The 21,241-nt window shown below is 43.0% G+C and overlaps 1 pseudogene; it reads right to left on the reverse strand.

Moving 5' to 3' along the window:
• Nucleotides 1–6,866: 6,866 nt before the first annotated feature.
• On the reverse strand, nucleotides 6,867–7,914 carry LOC117705599 (small ribosomal subunit protein uS17m pseudogene; annotated as a pseudogene).
• Nucleotides 7,915–21,241: the final 13,327 nt, after the last annotated feature.

Below are 21,241 nucleotides of genomic sequence, written 5' to 3' on the forward strand. Positions count from 1 at the left end.
TGTAGAAATCTCAGTTACTCCTCCAGCACCAAGTCTGCCATTCAGCATTGCTTCCTGCAACCATGCTTCCTACTATCACGATAATGGGCTGAAACTTTGAAAGTGTAAGCCAGCCTCAATTAACTGTCCTTTAAAAGAGTTGCCTTGGTCACGATGTCTCTACACAGCAATAAAACCCTAACTAAGGCAGAAGCTGGTACTAGGGACTGAGGTCTTGCTGTGATAGGCCTGACCATGTTTTTGTTTGGAGGAATGTGGATTTGGGGACTTTGGATTTGGAAAGCCGTGAAATGCTGTAAGTGGGGCTTGATGAGCCACCCTAGTAGGAATATGGAAGACATTGGTGCTAAGAGTGATTTGAATACTAGAAATTGTTCTTATGATGTGTTGGTGAAAAATGATATTGCTTTTTGCCCTTGTCTGAAGAGTCTGCCTGAAGCTAAAGTGAAGAGAATCAGATTAATAGAATTGACAAAGGAAGTCTCAAAAAAGCTCAATATAGACTTTGTCCTCTGGTTTACTCTCATGAATAGCATTCAGATCAAGCATAGCAAGCTTGGAAAGGAAAAACACAGACTGTATGGTTCAAGCATTAAAAGGGAACCAGGAAGTGCAATGGAACTAAACGCTGTGTTCAAGGATAGAATTAAGGAAGTGGTGACTTTGGGGCAAGATCCCACCCAGCTAAGCTTATTGTTTATGTGTTTGCAGTTGAATAAGGTATACTTATATCATGTTAGGCATTATTACTTGGTTATTGTTTTCACTAGGACTTTAAATCTAGAATGAATTTCAAGCCCAAAATAGAGGGCACACTTGTGATCCAGATTTGGGGGGGAGGGGGGGTTATATAATGCCCTCTTCTGGTGTGTCTGAAGACAGTATCTATGAGAGGCTATTGGTGAAGCCTAGTTGCAGTTAAAAACCCCAGCATGTTGATGATGGCAGTACCAAGGGATGACCACCAAGAATAACAGCAGCAATGTAGTGGAGTCAACCGGAGCCTAGAATGCTACAGAGGACAGAGCTGGAGAAGTGACTCAAGTCCTTTGAAGGAGCCCAGATGATCATATGTGGATCCTAGACATTGGAACTAGAAACTGTGAAATTAAAGTTGCCTTGGTGACCCCAAAATGTTCTAGATGCCAGAGCTGTGGGATACCTGCTGAGGACAGCTGCTAACAGGGAGAAGAACCAGCCCAAGAAAACAAAGTTTGTTGTAGTCGACAAAAATGATGCTGGAAAAATCAGTTTGACATCAAATATGAAGATGCAGGGTTTATAGTTTGCCCAGCTGCTTTTTGGTGTTGCTTTGTGTTGGGGGCTGACTTTTAGCAGAAAGCGGCTATCAGCTTTGCAGCCATCTTGAGCCATATACCCTGACATGAGACTTGGATTACAATAGCCTACAACAGCTGAGAACACTCCGATAATCTTGGTTTAGATACCTTGAGATTAAAGGTGCATGAGATTAAAGGTGTGTGAGATTAAAGATATGTAATTTAAGAGTATGACTTAGAAGTATAGAGATCAGAGTTAGAGACAAGACCTAAGGGCATGATTAAAGGTGTGACCAAAAGGCGTGGCTTAGAAGTGAGACATATAAAAGGCAGAGACAGAACAGATCAGAATCAGACTATAGAGAGAGAATCAGACACATCAGACATTAGGTAGAGTCTGCCCTCACCCTCGCTCTGGCTGAACCCCGACCCGCAGACCAGAGCGGCAGCTTGGGCCGGGATACAGTGGCCGCCCTAACGTGGGTCAGCCCGGGCCTCAACATTTTGCCTGGGCCGTGACATTTTTTGGCCATCCCAACGTGGGGCTAGTGTGGACCCCAACATTATTTTGGCTGCCCCAACGTGGGGCTAGTGTGGATCCCAACAGCTTTGGTCCAGTATTTCCTCACTACGACATTTTTGAATAGTTATGTATATCCTGTGATGTTGGGTATGTGATCTGCTTTTTTATTTTGATTTCTTAAGATTACAGTTAAGTAATTGGATGAATCTCAGAAGAGACTTTGAATTTTGGACTTTTAAAATTGTTGAGACTGTGATAGACTATGGAAGTTTTGGCATTGGACTTAATGTATTTTGCTAGGTATGGCTTCCATTAGCTCATATGTTTGAACAAACCATCCAGGGAGTGGAATGTGGTGGTTTGAAGATTCTTGGCCCATTGGAAGTGCTGCTATTAGGAGGCATGTCCTTGTTGTAGGAAGTATGTCACTGTGTAGGCAGGCTATAGGGCTCCTAGTGCTCAAGCTCCTCCCAGTGCAGAAGAATCAGTATCTTCTTGACTACCTTCAGATCAAGACATAGTACTCTCAGTTCCTCCTCCAGCACCAAGTCTGCCTGCACCCTGCCACACCTCACACTACCATGCTTCCTGGCCTGATAATAATGGACTGAACTTCTGAAACTATAAGTCAGTCCCAGTTAAATGTTGTCCTTTATAAGAGTTGCCTTGTTCATGGTGTATCTTCATAGCAATTGAAACTCTAAGACAGAGGGAACTCTCCCAAATACGATTTCAAATGGGGTGAAATATAACTTCTTGGTATGGGATGCACCTGGTCCTTAGGAGGGCAAAAGTGGCAAGTTGTTTCAATTTTTTTTTTTTTTTTGCTGGTCTTAAGGACATAATTAGCTAAAGTCTCTATTAAGAACCTATTTATCCTTTTTGCCTGTCTCGAACTCGGCAGTTTATAGGTACAATGTACTTTCCAATCAACATTTAAGATCTCTGTTAGATTTGGGGAAACATTAGTGTTAAGATGGAGCCATTGTCAAACCCCTAGGAATCAACACTTGAAGGAGTTTCTTGGTGACCACTGAGACTGTCTCCCTTCAGGTGTCATAGGTTTCCAACTATTCAGAGAAGGTGTCTATGAAACTAACAAATAGTTAGAGCCAAACACTGTGGGAATCATTTTTGTAAAGTTCATTTCCCAATATTCTCTGGGGTGCTTCCTCAGGTGTGGATTCTGTCTGGGCCTTTCTTTCTCCCTTGGGGTTTACTTGTATAGAAGTGGTATGTCCAGACACAATGTCTTTTTCAAGATTGTCTAGAGAGCTGTAATATCCGAAACTGAGTAACTTGGCAGTTTTGAATGTCCTCAGATGGTTGGCCTGCCTGGTGGAGTTTGATTACTATCTACCTTCCTGTAGAGACAGGGAATATAGGTCTCCCATCCAGCAAGAACCACTGCCCATTTGTCTCCTGTTTGACATCTTTTCTGTTTGTCTATGGTTTCTTCTTATGTGCAGATGACATTAGAGCAATTTAAGTAACCAAGATTTGAAGAGGTTCCTCTGGTTCCAGGGCCTCATTCTGTATGGCTGGGTCTATGCCTTGTTCCCTTGGGCCTCTGGAGATTTTTCTTGTTAATGCCTTTTTAGAGGACAATGGCTTCCTCTTTTGGGCGCTATATGGCCTCTAGTAAGGCCAGAATTTGTTTGTTTTTAATTTTCCTTTCCACCTGAGATAAGAAGATCCTTCTCCCTATAGAGGAAATACATACTGTCTGTGTAAATAGTGATGGCTTTGCCCTTCCCCCAGCAAAGTACCTGGGTTAACACCAGGAACTGAGCCCTTTGGTGTTGAAGTCCTTCAGCTGAGAGACTAGGCCCACATTTGTAGAGGTAATGTTTTGTACAACATATGGAAGTTTAACCTGTCAATAAAAAAGCCTTTGGCCAATGAGCTAAGGCAGGATTAGAAGGTGGAACATCCAGTAGAGAGAGATTGGATTTCTGGGATAAAAACAGGCATTGGGGAGGATTTGCCTTGAGACAGAGAAAATTACTGTTGCATGAAACTGAGGACTAGGTATCACATCACATCACATGACAGAACATAGAATAAAAAACAAACAAACAAACAAAACAGGTAATTAAAATATGACCTAGTCAGGGAACAGAGTCAAAGCTACTGGCCTCAAAATTTATTCATATATAGAAGTCTCAGAGTTATTATTTCCAGGAACTTTTATGCACAGGTGATGTGCAGGTGGGAAAGCACACAGTTACACACACTGTCCTGTCCAAGGCAACAACTGTGTTCCTGGCACACCTGATTCCATCTTGAGCAAAACTGCTCCTATCAATGTACAGTATGTCTTCTGCTTCTCATACCATAATATCCATTAGGTCATGTCTGACCAGTTGGACTGTATCAGTCACTTCTAGGCAATTATGGAGGGGCCTTGCTGGGTTATCATCTAGCAGCAGGCTAGCTGGGTTGATAGCTGAAGTTTTACAGAATCAGATATAGGGTTGTTCCAGCAGACATACTTGATAATATGTTATTCAGACTTTCAAAATCCACCTTCCTGAGGTCCCCATCAGGAAGTCTCTACAGAATGAGGGGTTGTTGAGAACATTTCTTCGCCCAAAGCCAATATGTCAGCTTCATTTACTGGCATGGCTGTAGCAGAAACTGCTTGCAAACAAGCCAGATGTACTGATTGATTTTGTGTATCAACTTGACACAAATTAAAGTCATCAGAACAATTCCTCCAACATGGTATCAGTTGTGCTAAAGCCTGGGGGTCTCTTACACTTGAACTCACAGAGATACACCTATTTATACCTCCAGAGCAGGCTGGGATCAGAGGGATGCACCACCTTGCCTAACTTGATGCATTGTTTTAAGAAAATATTCCTGTTAGAGTGCTTATCTAGGGCTTAAAAATTAAATAAACATGTATAAAGTGGTTTATATAAGGCTTTTAAAGCAGTGGTTCTCAACCTGTGGGTTGTGACTTCTTTGGTGGTCGAATATCATGTTAACTATAACAAAATTACAGATATAAAGTAGTTCTCTCTTACCATGTCCGGCATGGGGACTGAACTCAGGCATTAGGCTTCTCAGTGCCCTCATACACCAAGACTTCTTACTTGCCCTTCTTTGTTAATGCTTTTGTATGTATAATCTATCTATAAAGAGAATAAGATGTTGAAGTCACCTATTATTTTTGTAACCAGACCTACCTGTCCCCCCCACTTTTTTAAATTAAAGCTTTATTTTTAATTATATGTATATTATGGTGCCAGGGTCCAGCCCCAGTGGTTCTTCTTTCTTCTTGGCTCTCTCTTAAGGGGTAAGAGTGTCAGCGGGGTCAAGACTTGGACTTGCAAGATATTTAGGGTTGCTGTTTAATAATAAAATGCTTACCTGTCTTAAGTCTGAGTCACTTTGCTGCTGCAGTAACTAACCTCCCTGTATGAGTTCCTCTGAGGCTAGAAACTGCAGTCTCTGGTGTTTAGCACTTTATCATAAAACAGCACTAGATTATGTAAGGGATTAATTGCTAGAGCCTTTTCCCTCTTATCCAGATGCCTCTCACTTGTCAGGCTGGGGGGAAGTTTGGATCAATAAAGTTCTATTGAACCAGCAGAAGAGAGTCACACATGCAGAAAGAAAAACTTTTACACAAACAAATATGAATTAAACTCACATAAATTCATATTTAGGTTCATGAATACATATTCCTACATCTCCCTTCAAACCAGTTGGGTCCAGCTACATATTTTTCTCATAATTACATACTTACACACACATCCATAATTACATATGCATATGGAGCAAAAGACCAAGCACCAATGGAGAAAGAACTCATTCATTCTGAATGAAAAATGAGCTACAATCTTTATTGCATAGAGAAAGAAGAAGCTTCTACCATTTTATTGCTAAATGAATTTGTTGCGGTGGATCTCTTGTCCATAGGGAGTCCAGAGAATAACGACACAAGTCAATAAGTATCAAATGAATGCTGCATGCCTAGATTGGGCAGATTTACCATTAAACTACACTATTCCTCGGCTATGAGAGCTCTTAACAACTTGCGGTTTCCTAGGTCAAGGCCTTCTTCGTCTTCTCTCTCTCTACCAACTGCCCTCTAGCTTCGACCAACTGCCAACTCCGCGCCACGTCTTCTTCCCTCCGCTCTCCTCGTCTTCCTCTTTTCCTCTCTCTGGCTCCTCCCACTCCTCTTCTACTGCCCAATCACTGGCTGTAGCCTTTATTTAACAAATTTGATTGGACAGAAGGTTTACAAGATTCACTCCTCCTTCGCAGCCCCTCCCAGGAGTGGAGTTACCATGACAACAAGAGGCTAGGGCTATCCACCACATGAATTAAACCCAAGTCTATCAGAAGAAAGCTTTGTCCTCTTTAGTAAGACTAAGCCTGCCTTGCTATTAAGAAAAGACCTGCTCTGTCCCATAGTAAAGGGGAAGCCTGCCTTCTTCTGCTCTCTTCCCCTGTCCCTGTGCAGTCTGCATATTGTGCTCTTAATTTTTAAAGTTGCCTTGTAATTTCTAAGTCATTCTACTCTGCATTCTCCTTCTAATCTTGTTCTCTCCTCCTGCTCTGATGTAACAATAATTATACCCTTACTCCCAATGCCTTTACTTTCAGTGCTTTTTACTCCCATTGCTATACCTGCCAAATATAATGTTTCCTAGCCATTTGTACCTTTTCTAGGTGAATAGATCATATGGTTTAATCAAGCATCCTCCACTTTATTTAAAGAGGATGCAAACCTTTATAGAACACTAAAGCTCTTTACTTTGTTTAGTACTTTTTTTTTTTTTTTTTTTTTTTTTTTGGTTTTTTTCAAGACAGGGTTTCTCTGTATAGTCCTGGCTGTCCTGGAACTCACTCTGTAGACCAGGCTGGCCTCGAACTCAGAAATCCGCCTGCCTCTGCCTCCCAAGTGCTGGAATTGCAGGCATGCGCCACCACTGCCTGGCGTGTTTAGTTTAGTACTTCTTATGTCACAGGAGAAGCTGGACAGTAATCAAAGCCATTGAACAAACACATAGACCAAAATCCCCCTGGTTCCTTCTTCCCTAGATTCAGGAGACCTTGAGCTCTTTCCGAATTTTACTGAGGAGAGTGGCTTCAGAACCAAGGGGGCTCTCTAGGTAGGTATTGCAGCCTGAGCTGCCCCACATTAAGCGCCAAAAATGTTGAGAACCACTATACCCCACAATGGGGGCCAAAATGTCGGGGACTGCTCTATCAATGTTGGAACCTGCACTGCCAAAAGCCTTGAGGGCTAAATTGTTAGAGCCCGCACTGCCCCAAGCTGCTCCGGTCAGCAGGTCGAGGTTCAGCAAGAGAGAGAGTAAGGACAGACTCTAGGAATGGAGACCAGACAGAGTGTGATTCAATCCTGTTTATTCTTTAGTCTCTCTTCTTCTCTCCAAGTTCCTAGTCTTGAGTTCCTAGTCCCTAGTTCCTAGTCCCTAGTGCCTCCAAGTTCCAAGTTTCCTACCTCAAGTCTCAAGTCTCAAGTACTCTTCCAAGTACAAGTGTCTAACTGCTTTCTTCTGTCTCAAGTGTCTAATTCTAATTTCTCCTGTCTGCCTCTTGCCTTTTATATGTCTCACTTCTAAGCTACACCTTTAAGTCACGCCCTTAGGTATTATCTCTAAATCACACTTTTGAGTCTCACACACCCAAGGGAAAATCCTGGGTATCTAAAACAAGATGTTATCAGAGTGTGCTCAGCTGTTGTAGGCTATTGTAAACAAGTCTCTTGTCAGGGTATATGGCTCAAGATGGCTGCAAGGATGATATTCGCCTACTGTCGGCTCCCCACAGGTAAGCTGTTCCTGCACAGGGCTTTCCTATGACCAGGTCAATAACTGAGCCAACTTTGAAGATGGTCTCAGCCAGTTCATGTTTCACATGCTTTGATTGTGGGATGGGCAAAGCTCCAACGCTACATTGCTAAAGGGCATCATGAGCAAAGTAAGTTTTTCACTTATTAAAGTACATTAGTAAGTAGGGATCCAAAACAAATTTGGTCGTTCTTACTTTAGCAGTTTTTATCATTGCAGTACCAATCACCTTCCCCACAACCCATTTGTTGTGAATGGATAAATGGACTATTGACATTATGTGTCTGTGAGCACCTCCAGATTCTACCACTCAGACCAAGCCCACCATGGCCCCTGCTTTTTTTTCTTTTTTACAAAAGTTCACTAGAAGTTCAAACATAAATTCAAATCATGAATTGAATAAGAAATATACAACAGAGAATGTTTACATGCTTATCTATTAAGAGTAATTATCTGGCTAAACATTCATTATCTGTCACTAGCTCAACAGGTTCATTTAAAGTTAAAAACCATAATTTTGGTGACTAAGTTATTAGTGAAGTTTCATATAAATAAACCCAATCAACATTTTATCTTCTGTCTTTGCACTTATAGTAAATCCTTAGTACTCTTTTTATGATCTTTTGTTAATTGTTTTACAACCTCTTGGTGTGTGTTCTAAGTTGTAAATGACTACTTGCTATCTCAGAAGCAATTAACTTGTGACACTTGAAGACTGGCAGAGGTCTCATTGCATTTTTGGCATCAGACTTGATAATTACTTACGAGCTTGATAATTACTAATATAATTTTAGGAATTTTTACAGAGTAATCATTAATTAAGAAATTGTCTATTTGTCTATATAGCATCACTACAAGACAATATGTCTTCATTATTCTGCAGAAATCTGCTCAAAAGGGTGGGCTAATACCTAGTGATTGTTATATATATATATATTTAATAATAACAGGGAAAGCATATTAATAGCAGGAATCTTTCCTCAGATGAAATCTCCTCGGCCTCGCCTAAAGAAGCAAATACAAAATCTAACTTTGTAGTCCATGGTTGGAACCATCTCAGGAAGATCACCTGCTAGTTTTTAGCTTCTCTTTGTTGGCTCCTGGCAATATGGGGAGTGTGTGCTTTTAAGAGCAGTGTCTGCAGTGTCCAGAAGAAAACAACATATTCCCTGGACTTGAAGTTACAAGAAGTTAAGATCTGCCTGAGATGGATGCTAGCAACTGAAAGAGCAACAAGCAATCACTCTTAACCACTGCTGAGCCATCTCTGTGCCTGTTGTCTGACTCTTTATGTGGATTGGTTTTGTTTTATGAAATTGAATACACCACTATTTGGCATATATATTACAATTTATTTATTTATTTATTTATTTATTTATTTATGTATTTAATGTATGAGTACACTATAGCTGTCTTCAGATGCACTAGAAGAGAGTGTCAAATCCCATTACAGGTAGTTGTGAGCCACCATGTAGTAGCTGGGAATTGAACTCAGGACCTCTGGAAGAACAGTGAGTGCTCTTAACTGCTGAGCCATCTCTCTAGCCCTACAATCATATTTCTTGATGAATTATTTCCTTCATCAGTATGCAGTGACTTTGTCACTTGACTGATTTCAACTTGAATACACTTTTAGGGACAGCAGATTTCTTAGTGACTAGTCATTTACCACCAATTCTGACAACTTGAGCATGATGCCCAGGAACCATGAAGTGGAAAAGATCAACTTCTGCAAATGGTCTCTGGTCTCTGCACATGTGTCACAACACATTTTGGGGGGGAGAGACAAAGAATAACTAATTAAATATAATAATTAAAACTTTCAGATGTGACTATAGATATTCAAGCTTGATTTCAGATTCCATTTTTTGTATGTCATTTTCCATATTCTCACTTTCAGTCTTGTTGGTTTTTTGGTTTTTGTTTTTGTTTTTGTTTTTTTTGTTGTTGTTGTTGTTTTGTTTTTTTGTTTTTCGAGACAGGGTTTCTCTGTGTAGTCCTGGCTGTCCTGGAACTCACTCTGTAGACCAGGCTGGCCTCGAACTCAGAAATCTGCCTGCCTCTGCCTCCCAAGTGCTGGGATTAAAGTCGTGTGCCACCACCACCCAGCGGTTTTTTGTTTTGAGGAGTTTTTTAGAGGGGAAACTTGACAGTCTGTTGGGTTTTATTTTATTTTTATTTTTTTTAAAGATTTATTTATTTATTATGTATACAGTATTCTGCCTGCATATATGCCTACAGGCCAGAAGAGGGCACCAGATCGCAATATAGATGGTATGAGCCAACATATGGCTGCTGGGAATTGAACTCAGGACTTCTGGAAGAGCAGACAGTGCTCTTAACTCTGAGCCATCACTCCAGCCCCTGTCTGTTAGTTTTTAATTCAGCTAATCTACATCTTTTAATTGAACAACTAAGACCTTTTGAATTTAGGATTATTATTGAGAGGTATTTGCTGATTCCTGTGATTTTGCCTGACTTTTCCCCAACTCCTGCCCTGGATAATCTGAGTGTAGTTTCTTTTCTTTCTTTTATTCATTTTGGGAATTTACTGAGTTGAAAGTTTTGATTCCTCCCTAATTCTCACTTGTTCATCTCTTGTAAAATATTTTCTTGTAACCTTATGTTTGTGCCTTCCTTCATCTACTATGAGATCCCTTTACGTATCCCCTGCAATGTTGATTTGCAATCATGAAGTGCTTTGTGTCTGTTTATCTTGGAAGAGTTCTATGTTTCCATTAGTACTAAAAGATAACTTTTCTGGCTGGGTATAGTGGCACACACTTTGATTCCAGCACTCAGGAGGCAGAGGCTCTGGTGAATCTCTATCAGTTCACGACCAGTAAGTTCCAGGCTAACCCAGGCTACATAGTAAGACCTTGTTTCAAAAACAAAAATAAAACAAACAAATAAAAGCTTTTCTGGACATAGTAATCTTGGTTGGCAGTTGTTTACATTCAGGACTTAAGATATATAATTCTGTGCTTATATAATAAGCTATATAATTCTGTGCTTATATAATAAGATATATAATTCTGGATTCTAGAGTTTTGCCAAATTCTGATACATCTGCCTTTGTGTACAAGTTGGTATTTAAAATGTTTATTTATTTATTTATTTATTTATTTTTTAGTTTTTCGAGACAGGGTTTCTCTGTGTAGTCCCGGCTATCCTGGAATTCACTCTGTAGACCAGGCTGGCCTCGAACTCAGAAATCCGCCTGCCTCTGCCTCCCAAGTGCTGGGATTAAAGGCGTGAGCCACCATTAAAATGTTTATTTATGTATTTATTTTTTTATGTGCTTTCAGAGGCCCGAAGAAGGCAGCAGATCCATGAAACTGGAGTTAGAAGCTGTTGTTAGTGGCTATGTGGGTTTTAGGAATCTAATTTGGAACCTTATTAAGAACAAGTGCTCTTAACCACTGAGCCATTTTTCCTACTCCTTGTTCTATATTCTTAACATTTTTAAAAAACAGTTTGAGTTCTTTTTTTTTTTTTTTTTAAAGATTTATTATGTATACAGTGTTCTGCCTGCATGTAAGTCTGCAGGCCAGAAGAGGGCACCAGATCTCATTATAGATGGTTGTGAGCCACCATGTGGTTTCTGGGAATTGAACTCAGGACCTCTGGAAGAGCAGACAGTGCTCTTAACCTCTGAGCCCCTGTTCTTAACATTTTAATTATGTGATATGTGTTAGGTCTTAAATGGGAGTGGGGGTGGGGTGGGGAGTGTCAAAATGTCAGTGCTGATGATAATGGCCTTAAACAGAAAGACATCTCCTAAGGCAGGTTCCAGCTTACCAGGAAAGTTACTACCTCCCTTATTCAGCCCTAGTGGCCAGGCAAGAGCATCTAGTTCCTGATAACCCAAACACCACTAACTCCCAGGCTCTTCTAGCTCCTCCTGCTACCTGTCCTATAAAAACTGACAAGGCTTTCCCCCACGGCCCTCTATTCTCTGTCATCTGAGACACAGCCCTGCCATTGAATACCTCAAATAAAGGTTTCTTTCAATACACAGAATGGTCCTGCTAGGCGATTTCATTAATCCCTTGCTTATGAAAGATTTTTTCCTAGTCATATCTATTTGGATTTCTAAATGCTTCTTGTACTCATATTTTATATATGTCTTTACATTTGTGATTTTTTTTTGTTGTTGTTATTTGATTTAATACATTTACTGTTAGGTGGAAACTTAGGTCATAATCAGGGGTATGAGCATTTGTACCAAGATAGCATAAGTAGAGAAATTTATTCACTCTACATAGGCAGAAAGAGGCCAAGGCACTGTGGAAAGTGTCTATACTGTCTTGCTAAGAAGTAGGATTACACAGAGTTGAGTGAAGCTTGGCTCCTAGTTGTTTAGAGGGTATGTATAGCATTGTTTCCAAGAACTCATTTTCAGGGCAGTTGTGGGGAGAGTTACAAGGAATTATCTGCAGGCTGGTTGTAGGCCTGGTTCTGTGAAACTATCTGTAGGTTAGTTGAATTTCCCTCCTTTATCCCTTATCATGGTTCCTCAGACAGATATCACAGCTGAGTATCACAGTATTTTTCCACTAAGGGTCAAAGAAAGTGAATATACCAGAGAAGTCATTTTTTAAATTAACATCCTCCTGCCTTCACCTCCCAGATGCTGATATTATAGGTGTAGGCCACTATTGCTAGTCTACAAAACCGATATTTAAATGTAGTAAAAAACAAAACCTTGAGGGGTTGGGGATTTAGCTCAGTGGTAGAGCTCTTACTTAGTAAGCATAAAGCCCTGGGTTCGGTCCTCAGCTCCTGGAAAAAAAAAACTTGAAATATTCATTAATAACCCCCATTATAGATGAGAAGGAAAAGAGCCAGGATATTTATGAGATAAACCAAAAACTTAAAAATTATTAGAACTAAGCCAGGGGATGGTGGCACATGTCTTTAATTCCAGTACTTGAAAGGCAGAGGCAGGAGGATCTCTGAGTTCCAGGCCAGCCTGGTCTACAAAGTGAGTTCAAGGACAACCTGGACTACACAGAGAAATCCTATCAAAAAATAAAATAAAGTAATTATAGCTAAAAGGTATTGACAATTAAGTAACAAAAAGAAAGGAAGCCATTCTGTATATACTGCAGGCAGGCATTTCTTAAAACAGTGCAAATTGGGCTGTAATAGATTGTATTCTCAGCAATTGTGAGGTGGAGGCTGGACAGTCTGGAGCTGTGATGGCATATCCATCAGAGAAGACCACTCAGACATAGATGTAAACCAATAGAAAGTTGTTGTTAGCCAGCCACTACACTGGGTGTTCAAGGGTCCCAATGTAGTGCCCAGACTTTCTTAGAGTAAGCTTGTAGGCACAAAACCCATATTCTGGATTGCCTTACTTATGTTAATGGGAACAGTTAACCACAAGAGGAACTACAGAAGCCAAAGCCAAGGTTAGCTTTAAAGACCTTCCCAGAACTATGGACTTTTGTTAGATTAGGTCTTTTTGTTTGTTAGTTTTAGCAGGTTGTGTGGTCTACATGCTGCATTCTGTAACCTGAATAGTACTTCCATCATGGAATCAGTTGTGCTAAGGTCTGAGGGCCTGTTACAGAGCTCCAGTTCAGCCTGGGCCACATAGCCAATTGGAGGCCAGCATGGATTTTGTGAGAACCCATGTTGGTATCAGGCTCCGAACCCAGTGACATCACATCTAGGCAACCCCCACATCATTGCCAAGGCAACTGCCACCCGTCTGCGGGTCAGGGTCTAGCAAGAGAGAGAATGGGGATAAAGGGGAAGAGACGTGAAGAATGGAGACAAGACAGAGGTTCTGATCAAGTCTCATTTATTGAAGGGAAATCTGGGGTATTTATACACTTTTGCCATGTGCCTTGCAGGCATGGATATCATGTGTGCCTTACAGGCATGTATGGCGTGGATAGCACATGAATAGCACGTGCACCACATGCCTTGCAGGCATGGATACCAGGTACGCCTTGCAGCTGGGGCCACTAAACAGCAAAACAAGATATGTGGGATATCAGAGTGTGCTTCAGCTGTTGTAGGCTGTTGAAAAACAAGTCTCTTGTCAGGGTATATGGCTCTCGAGATGGCTACAAAGCTGATAGCCACTTTCTGCTATGAGTTGACTCCCAATAATAGTTGCCACTTACAGCCTCTCCAGTGATACTGCTGAGTAACCTTACCTCACCTTTTGTCAGATGCCCTGACTCTGAGGTTGCCACGACTCCATACCTTTTCTCTATCCCTCTCTTTGGCGTGGCAAACTGGTTTAAGGCCTCTGGGACACATTCTGTAGGAATGCTAAGCTCCCTGGACTGCAATAGAACCACAACCCTTGATACGTCATCTCTGCCACAATGCCCTACAGTCCAAAATACGTCAGTCCTTTGTGGCACTCAGATATATCATCGCCTACCTGCCAGCTGGTGAGGAGTTTGCACGTTGGTACTCCTTTTCCCTGAGCTAGGAGTAATCCAGGGAAACGAGCCCCTGCCAGTCTCAGTTGTAGATATGATAGCTGCCCAACATAAGAGGGCAGTTCAGGTTGTGCCACTCTTGGTCGCTGCAGGAATAGCCATAGGTACTGGTACTGAAATTTCAGGAATAACAACTTCCATGACCCAATATGATAAATTCACTTCCAAGCTTGACAACAGTTTTCAAGAAATGTCTGAAACCATGTTTACTGTCCAGAGACAGATCGATTCTATGGCAGCTGTGGTGCTTCAGAACCGATAGGGGCTAGATGTCCTGACAGCTAAAGAAGGTGGTCTTTGCCTGTTCCTTCAAGAAGAGTGCTGTTTCTATGTCAACCAATCCAGGATAGTGAGAAATAAAATCCAGGAGCTACAGTCAGACATACAGAATGTCAGGGAATGTGAGGCCTCCAGTTCTGAGATTTTAGAAAACCCTGTGTGGAAGTGGATACTCCCTTTTGTAATGTCTCTCCTAGTCATCTTCCTGGTGTTATTATTCATGCCTCATTAATCTTGTTTCTACATTCCTTCAACAAAAACTACAAAAAATTTCTAACCAAACTATTAATCAGTTCCTGTTATAGGATTACCAGGCGCTGTCCACAGAGGAACCTGATGCAAACTTATTCCAAGTGGATCCTGATGGTGAAAGCCAGCTACATCCCAAAATCGACTACACCCCTACACAGCAGGAAGTAGTTTAAGAGACGTGACACCCCCACTCCCTTTTCACCATCGGCTTCCCCTCCCTTTTTTTCTTCTCTTTAGGATAAGAAAAAGGGAGGTATGTTGGTATCAGGCTCCAAACCCAGTGACATCACATCTAGTCGACCCCCACATTGTTGCCAAGACAACTGCCACACATTCCCAGAATCAACTTGGCTCACTTCCCACCTTTACCTGAGAGAGGCTACATCACTATCCATATAAATAAGCAGAGCCCCCTGACCTCTTTCTCTTTCCTTTCTCTTCTTGCCAACGCCTTTGCCCTTATCTCCTAAAATAAACCTCACGTGGAACTGTTTGGCCTGGTGTGGTCTTTCGTGAGCTGTGAGTTGAACAACAACATATCTCATAAAAAAAAAATAAATAAAGTTTAAGATAGAGGAAGGGAGACAGATGGAACATAGAAAGGAGATGGAACTGGTGCAGTCTAGGAGTCTTGATTGGGTTGTTTTCTCTGTCAATTGAAGACTTAAAAAGTAGAGAAAATCTGTAGTGCAACAAATAGCCACAGAGAAATCTCTAGCAGTGCAGCCAGAATCAGCAGTTAAAGGAATGCGGTTATTGGGGCTGAGAAAACATGCACACAGCAGTCCAGACATACATAACAAAGAAAAAGACCCTCTGCAAAGCAGTGGATGACAGACGACACCACACACACACACACACACACACACACACACACACACACACACACGCACGCACACACGAGTTAGGGGGGAGGGGACTAATGGGGTGGGTGTGGACATAGAGAGATAGAGAGCAAGGACAGGAGATCAGGATGGAGGGGAGGGGCAGGAAGGGAAGGGGTGGATTTGGAAAGTGGAAAATCCAGTCTCTTCTGAAGGGGGACTGGGGACTTTAAAGTCTCTGAAGACTCTGAAAAGTTTTCCTTCCCTAATTCAGGGTTGGTCAGTTTGAAGGAAGCTAACGTAGTTGATTGGCCCAGAACTGTGCTGTGACTTGTTTGCTAAGCAGGCTTTGAATTCCTTGAGCCAGTCCATCAGTGAGGATTTCTCTCCTCATCTGTCTACCTTCCTAGTCTAACTCCCAATCTCTCGGGTTGAAATAATATGAAATAATAGTGAAGGAGAACAAAATAAATTTAGAGAGGCAAAGCAATTTCTAAAGTCAGTATTTGTTCCCCTTTCCAGGAGATTGGGGACGATTTAGTCCGCACCACCTGTCTCTTGCTCCTGATTTGGCTTTGGGAGCAGCCATTCTCTCTGAAGTCAAAACGGGTTGAACCAGAAATGATTGTTTCCAGACTGGGCCTGTTTTCCTAACAGGTTGGGAGGTGCTGTACTAAATTCTGTGAGTACTTTTCAATATGAAGGTCAGCGCTGAGGCTGAGGACCCCATGGTTGGATGCCAGTCCAACCATGCTTTTAATTGGTGACTGTGATTTGTTTAATTGTAATTACTGATGACCTGCTGTCAGCTATTTTCCACACAGTCTTGCTTGAGTCACTCCTCTCCACTCTTCCTTGGCATAGCTGATTCCCGTCTATTTATACCCTTTCTACTTCCAGGTACTTTAAATACCTTATAATGCTGAAACCCTACAGTATTTGTCCTTTTGTAATGTTATGCCCAAGCTGTAGGTACCCAAGGACCACCAAGGAGCCAATTCTGATGCAAAACACATAAGGGTCTTTATCATGAGCTCTTGAGCAGTCTCTCAGAGTCTGAGTGAGTCTGGGTCTGAGTGAGAGCCCCAAGTCTAGGGGTTCAGAGATTTTATTGTGGTTACAGCAAATTTGGGGAAATTCCATACAGGTCAGCAAGTTAATATTTAAAAAACTGTATTTTTGGTGTAATCTGCAGGAATAGAACCCAAGGGTAGAACTGCTTGAGGAATGGATGGCTAGGCTATCCTCTGCTGGATGTCTTAGATTAGCTCTGTGTACCTTGTCCTGCTATTGTATCCTAGCTGTTGCTAAGGGGTGAGGGGGGAGTGTCATAGGATGTTTTGCTCAGGTGTGATTTTCTTCCTGGAGTTGGAGTTTAGCCTCTGGTCTCACACAAAATGGAGTTTCTTCAAAACCGGGGTTGGTTGGGTTTTACAGTAATTCATATTTCACTTAATGTGGTATCTTCAAGTTTCATCATATTGTAACAAGGTCTGAATGCCCTTCTTTTTTTATGGGTGCATATTGATGTATTGTATACCATATCTTGTGAATTTATCAACTATTGAATAGAGACTCAGTCACTGCCAGAGGTTTTCTTTATTTCCTAGAGATGGCACAGGGTCTCATGTAGCCCAAGCTGGCCTTGAACTCTGAGGATGAACTGGAATTCCTGAAATTCTTTCCTCTACATTACAAGTGCTAGGATTACAGTCATGGTTTATCACTCCGATCCCTGGAAAGTTTGTAATGATTGTAATTCTATCACTTCCCCACCCCCCCTTTTAGCTTGGTGTTCTCCCACCCATTTGTAAATTTAACACCTGGAGCCTGGGGCAGGAATACCACAAGATTCAGATCATCCTGAGATACACAGTGAGCTTGTCTAAAAAACAAAAACAAAAACAAAAAATGAACCTGTTCCTCTTTTTAAAAAAAAATTTATTTATTTGTTTATGTGAATACACTGTAGCTGTCTTCAGACACACTAGAAAAGGGCATCAGACCCTATTACAGATGGTTTTGAGCCACCATGTAGTTGCTGGGAATTGAAGAATTGAACTCAGGACCTCTGGAAGAGCAGCCAGTGCTCTTAACCACTGAGCCATTTCTCTAGCCCCTCCAAAAAGATTCTGAATGCAAGTCTGCTACTACAAAGTTCAACCTGATGTAGCTACATCGTACTGTCTCTGTAGTTTACTCTTACAGAGTCTCTGTGACTTTAGAAAAGGTTTTGTTAGTTTTGTTTTATGAAACAGGGTCTCACTATGTAGCTCTGGCAGGCTGGGAACTCACAGTGTAGACTAGGCTACTCTCAAACTTATAAAATATGCCTGCCCTATTCTAAGTGTTGGCAATAGAGAGCCACCACACTCAGCTCAAACAGTCCTGACATTAAATTTATGAAAGCACCAATTATCAACGACAAATAAACTTTGTTCCAGAATTTCAAAACTATACTTTGATTGTTCCCTCCAAAATCCATATTACTTAGCCGCTTCTGAGATTGTGAAGGGAATTAGGACACTGAGAGACACCTGGGTCGTAAGCATTCTACCGTTTTAGCTGGACATTTAGTGAAATTCTGGGAGTCAAGTATTTATTGCAGGAATGGCTCCTTAATGAAAGTAAGTTTCTAGAGTGTTCTGCTCCTGCCCTGTTTTTCTAGCACTTGTGAAACTCCCAGAGTCCCTTACCACGTGTGTCTCCCTACTGAAATTCCAGCCTCTAAACGAATTAGCCACATACACTACTGTAGTTCTAATTTACAGTGTGTGGAACTCTTGCATAGCAGCATCAAACTGACTGACACACTCAACGTGGCAGCACACTAAAGGGACAGCATTCATCCTTGTCATTGCTAAGGAGAACGTGTAAGATTTAATTTTGAACAATACTAATACTAGAAAATTGTGGAAATGGGGCTTCAGAAAATACATGACTTGTAGCTACCAAGCCTAATATTTAGTCTCTCCAAATCTAGAGAGGTCTTGCGTATCAACTCAACATAGCTACAGCTTCATATTTCCAAGTGCTTAACAGAAAGGACGGTTATCATCTTCAGCAGTCATGGAAATGTTACTATGATTAATAAATTTATTTTCAGTCATTAAAGACTTAAATAAAATGCTGGTGATGTTGGTAATGTCCACAGAGTAAAACATTATGTGATATAAAGGCTTTCTCAACTCTCCCACCAATCAACCCACGGACAAGAAACATGACTTAGGTTTATATGCTTGTAACCGAATGAACATACTTTTATCATACTTCAGAAGAGAAAAAAGGGGCATGTGCACTTTAAATACTGAAAAAAAAAATTTCAGAGTTTTTGTACCTTCGTATATGTGTTCATGAATGTATTTGTATGTATCCACACACCTATATGTGTAGGCAGGCCAGAAGAGTTTGACTGGGCCTCGGGACACCGTGTGCCTTTCCCTACAGTCCCACCCCGTGTCCAGAACTCTGTAACCTAAGAAATGCACCTTGCGCTGGTGGTTGGTAGCGGCATTACAACGGATGTTGTTGGTTCCTTCCCCAGCCAAATGGATGGATTAAATTAGACCTCTGAATTTCTGAATTGACAATACCGCCTATTAATGAGTCATATGACATAACATTTTAAAGTTCTTCAGGATGGTAATGAACACGAAAATTTTAAGTTGGAAACTGCTACATGCAGGTACAAATCTCTAAGAGCAGGAAGCATTCTTAACCTCTGAGCCATCTCTCTGTAGCCTTCCACTCAGCTGGGTTTTTTTTTCCATTTTGAGCCAGTATTGTGTATCCCAGCCAGCTCTGAACTGATTGTTACCTCCGTGCCTTAAACACTGGTACTCCTTTCATGTGCTAGAGGTGTGGGATTGTTTTCAAATCATATCTAAATCTAAACCAAGAAAGCAGTGGTGACATGCTTACGATCCCAATACTCCAGAGGCAGAGGCAGAGGCAGAAGAAAGTTCACAGAGTTCCAGGGCAGACTATGCTAGACATTGTCTTAAATGAGAGAACCATAAATATTTTTTGTTCTTTTGGTTTTTCTTCTTAATATTTTAAAAGATTTATTTATTTATGTATACGAGTATGTTGCGGTAAATCTCTTGCCCATAGGGAGTCCATAGAATAAAGACACAAGTCAATAAATATCGAATGAATGCTGCATGCCTAGATTGGGCAGATTTACCATTAAATGAGTACACTATTGCTCTCTTCAGACACACCGGAAGAGGGAATCAGATCCCATTACAGATGTTTGCGAATGACCATATGATTGCTGGGAACTGAACTCAGGTTAAGTGCTCTTAACCACTGAGTCATCTCTCCAGCCCTCTTTTGTTTTTTCAAGATAGGGTTTTTCTGTGTAGCTCTGGTTGCCCAGGAATTCACTTTGTAGATCAGGCTGGCCTCGAACTCACAGAGATCCACCTGCCTCTGCCTGCGAGTGTAGGAACTAAAACCATGTGCCACCAAGACCCGTTAAAAGTCATATTTTATAACATATTATATAACAAGTACTTCAATCCAACCCAACAACATCCGTTGTAATGCCGCTACCAACCACCAGGGCGAGGTGCGTTTCTTAGGTTCCAGAGTCTTGGAAATCAGTCGCCAAGTCTTCGTCCAAAGACAAAAGACCCTCGTGCCGCCCTCCAGCAGCTCCGCTCCAAATGCTCCCAGTGGGACTCCCGTGAGAGTCACTGCCCACGGGGCCGGGACTGTAGCGAAAGGCACGCGGTGTCCCGAGGCCCCGTCAACGTGGAGGACAGGCAGGCACTGGGCAGGCCTGGGAGCGCGTGCTCCGCCAGGCGCCGACGGCCGAGCCCAGACAGCCCAAGTCCCAGGAGCGTGAGCCCGCTAAGGGAGCCCGCGGCTCCATCTTGCCCGGCGGCAGAGTCCGGGCACCCGCACCGTCGTGTGGCCCCGGCGCAATCCAGGCGCGCAAGCCCTTAGCGGCGGAGGGCAAGGCCTATGGTAGAGCGCGATCCGGCCCGTTCGGGCCAAGTTTCTCGTCCCCACGGGTTCGGTTCTGATGGGCTCCAAGTTTTCCCAACAGATCCCACAAAATGGAGGCCGACGTCTCCTCTGGCCGCAGGCATGGCGGAGGTGGGCCACTCTTCCCACAGGCCAGGCAAGGTGGAAGCGCCTGCACGGCCGCCCGCGCACCAGTCCCTTAGCAGCCGCGGCCGGGCTCGCCCCTAGGTCCGCCGCAGGCACTGCCGGGCTCGCCAGCCGCCGGGGCCTGGACAGGGAGGACGCGGGGACATCGAGGCCGCGTCTCTCCTAAGACAGAGTGGTAGGGGGCCGCGGCGACCGTCTGGAGGCCAAGGCCCAGGGTCCTGATCCCGGCCCGCGGGAAGCCTCGACGACGAACACCCGCCCCAAGGCCGAAGCGCGAGCCGTACCGCGGGCAGCGCCACTCGGGCTCCTGACCCCGGCGGACCCCGCGAGTGGGGGCGGGGCGGGGCGGGGGCACGGAGGGAGGGAGGAAAGGAGGGAGGGAGGAAAGGAGAGAGGGAGGGAAGGAGGGAGAGCGGGCCGGCCCAGCCCCGGGCTGTCGGCGGGGGTGGGGTGTGTGTGGGGGGGTGAGGGCCGGCATGCCCGAGGGCGTGGCCCAGGTCTGACGGACAGCCGCTGTGACTGCCTCGCCGAGGAGGATCCTGAAAGAAGGCGGACTGGGCCAATGGAACCTGCCCGAGGCGTTCCGGGCCGCCCTCGCCTTCCGCCAATGAGCGTGCGGAGGGCGGGGCCTCCCCGGGCTCCGCCGCGCCGCCGCCTC

This window comes from Arvicanthis niloticus, chromosome 3 (assembly GCF_011762505.2).
Source record: "Arvicanthis niloticus isolate mArvNil1 chromosome 3, mArvNil1.pat.X, whole genome shotgun sequence".
Lineage (NCBI taxonomy): Eukaryota > Metazoa > Chordata > Mammalia > Rodentia > Muridae > Arvicanthis > Arvicanthis niloticus.